Consider the following 3,313-nt stretch of genomic DNA (forward strand, 5'->3'; position numbering starts at 1 on the left):
GTCGTATTTTGTGACTCTAAGGCAGCCCTTCATAGCATCAAGTCCGCGTTACGTCACAGAACTTACGAGCAAATGACATCTGAAATCAGGGAACTGCACCACCATGCTCTGGAAAGAGGACACCACATTGTATTTCAGTGGATTCCTGCTCACTGTGGCATCATCGGCAACAACCTAGCTGACAAGGCTGCCCGGTGTGCCCACGAAGATACAAAGACGCGTCCAACACCTTTGGCGAGGTCGGACGCTGCCAGAGAACTTCGCCTACTTGCGCGCAAGAAGTCCCAAGATCTCTGGACATCAAGTGGCTTCAATTGCAGATTACGTCAACTGGACCCCACACTACGGCTACAACTGCCACCTAGCCTCTCCCGCGGCGAAGCAACCTTGTTGTGTCGCTTGTGGTTGGGAGTGGCGTTCACGAACGCATACTCCTACCGTATGGGAATGGCCGAGAGCCCTATGTGCGACTCCTGTGGGTGCGCGGAGTCCATCGAGCACATATTGTGTACCTGCCCTCGCTACGATGTCCAACGCCTCTCTCTGCGGGCAACTTTACACAGACTAGACTCGAGACCGTTCACCGAGTCAAAGATACTCGGACCGTGGCCACAACCATCACTGGCTCGAAAAGCGATTCGTGCACTAGTGCGGTACTTAAAGTGCACGGGCTTAAGAGACCGCTTATAGTGTCATTGTGTAAGGTGTCCCTCCCACATGTGCTCAGTGCTGACTCTCTCCCTTTCTTCCTCTTTCTATTCCCCTTTCCCCCACCCCCAGTGTAGGGTAGCAAACCGGATGCTGTTCTGGTTGACCTCCCTGCCTTCCCTACCCCTGCTTTCTCTCTCTCTCCTCAGCCGTTCTCCATACTCAATTTTATTGCGAGCTTCCCTCACTTCAAAACTAGCCCAGCCCATATCAACCTGCATAGCTTCATTTGTAGTCTTCCCGTGAGCGCCCAATGCGAGGCGACCCACTGACCTTTGGTTCCAGTCGAGCCCTGACTGCACCGCTGATTTAAAGCAAACAACCGCATTTCCAAAAATAAGTCCTGGAACCATTACACCCTTCCACATACCTCGGAGGACCTCGTACCTATTGCATCCCCATAGCGCTCTGTGCTTCATTATGGCTGCATTTAGCTTCCCCTTTATTGTTATGGTTTTTTCCTGTGTTTCCATATATCCATTGCCTTCGTTTATCCATATACCAAGGTATTTATATTCTGTTGCCCGAGGTATTTATTGGCCCTGTATCTCCATTGTGTGTTCACTGTTTTCAATGAATACCATAACACCTGATTTTATAACACTAAATTTCAAACCTAAATTGTTGCCTTCCTGTCCACAGATATTAGCCAGACGTTGCAAATCACTTTGCTTGTTAGCTAGCAACACAATGTCGTCCGCATGAAATAAATCTGGGAGTTGCTGCTCTATTACTGTACTCGCCTGTTTGTATCAGAGATTAAACCCGATATTACTTCCTTCTAGCGCCCTCTCCATCCTCACCATGTACATCATAAACAGCAGCGGGGAAAAAGGGCACCCCTGCCTCAGTCCCTTGTTGATATGAACTTTCTCCTCGCTCCTCATCCCTTTTCATTCAACGCAAACGGTATTTTCTAGGTAAATCTCTCTCAAACGCTGTAGACAATCATTACCTAAGCCTTCCCCTTCCAGAATATGCCACAAAATGTTGCGGTCTACGTTGTCGTAGGCTCCTGTAATATCTAAAAAGGCCACAAAAACGGTCTGCTTTCTGCTTTTCATATTTCTATACACTGAGTAAGAACACACAAGTTATCATCCAAACGCCTACCTATTCTGAAGCCATTCTGAAACTCTCCCAAAATGCAATTATTTTCTGCCAATGCTTGAAGCTTTAATTTGATTGCCTGCATTGCTAGCCTGTATATTACCGATGTAATGGCCAACGGTCTATACGAGTGAATTCTGTCTTTCTCCCCCTTACCTTTATAAATTAAATTCATTATACTTTGTCGCCGACTGTCTGGTATTCATCTATCTTTAAAAGTTTTTTCCAGTGCTTTTACCAGAGCTTCCTTACTTTTCGGTCCTAGTTCATTTATCAGCCTAACGGGGACTTCGTCTAGCACTGTGGCTGTGCGCTTAGGAATTTTCTCTTCCGCTTTCTTCCAGTTTAAATTTGTCAGCACAAACTCATTTTCCACTTGGGTCTCTTTCATGCTCTTTTTTTCTTCAAGTACAACCTCGTCATTGCCTTGGAGAGAGTTGGCTGTTACTTTTCGGATGTAATTTATTGCCGCTTCACCATCCAGTCTGTTTTCATCTTCGTCTAGGGTATGTTGTATGTTGTTGTATATACTTCCTGCCTAATAATTTTATGTGGTTCCAAAATATTCTAGGTGCGGCCTTCTTTTTCTCACGTATTTCTGACAACCATCGTTCACTTTCACCTTTTAATTTTGCTTGCACCAGTATTAGAACCATAGACTTTTTCTCCTGGTATATTTCCCATTTACTGGTTACTTCATCCTGCGGCAACTGCGCCTTTTTTGCCTGCCTGTGCTCTCGAGATTCTTTCTGTCGTTCGACGATCGCTTCTCGTATCTCCTTGCTTCACCAGCTTTTCGGTTTCTTTTTTTCCTTTCCAACGAACATGTTGTTTCTCTTTCCGTATTTCTGTCGTTATTACACTTAGAAGCTCACCATATTTCCACTCTTTACTTGGCCATTTGCCAAGTTCTTCCTCGACTCTAGTCACTATATTTGCTATTTGTTCAGCGTTCAAATTTGGACTGGCCATTTTGCTCTCCTTGCTCTCTTTCCCAATTACATATCCGATTTTCGACATGATGCGTTTATGGTCACTCCCTATGCTGTTAAACCCTTCCTCATCGATGACCATTTCTCTCAACTTATCATGAATTCCTTCTGTCATCAGACAGTAATCAATGGTCGATTGCCGGTTTCCCACATCCCACGTGATCTGTCCCTCACACTTAGGCCCTGTATTCACGATCACGAGGTTATGTTGCTCACAAAGGTCTAGCATTGACTTCCCGTTATTGCCGGTATATTCATCTAAATCCTGTATGTGGGCATTCATGTCACCTAACAGGACAATTTCAGCACCATTCCCGAAACCCTTAATATCAGCGCTTATGCATTCCACTAACTCTTTATTCTTCTCTGTGCAATTTTTTCCAGTCCACAAATAGGTAACGCCTAGCCAAGTTTCTTTCTCACTCATTGCACCTGATAACCAAAGATGCTCTTGACATTGTGAATTAACTCTTTTCCATTTGGCTCCCTGATGGATAAGCATT

This window comes from Dermacentor albipictus, unplaced genomic scaffold, assembly GCF_038994185.2.
Source record: "Dermacentor albipictus isolate Rhodes 1998 colony unplaced genomic scaffold, USDA_Dalb.pri_finalv2 scaffold_30, whole genome shotgun sequence".
Classification (NCBI taxonomy): domain Eukaryota; kingdom Metazoa; phylum Arthropoda; class Arachnida; order Ixodida; family Ixodidae; genus Dermacentor; species Dermacentor albipictus.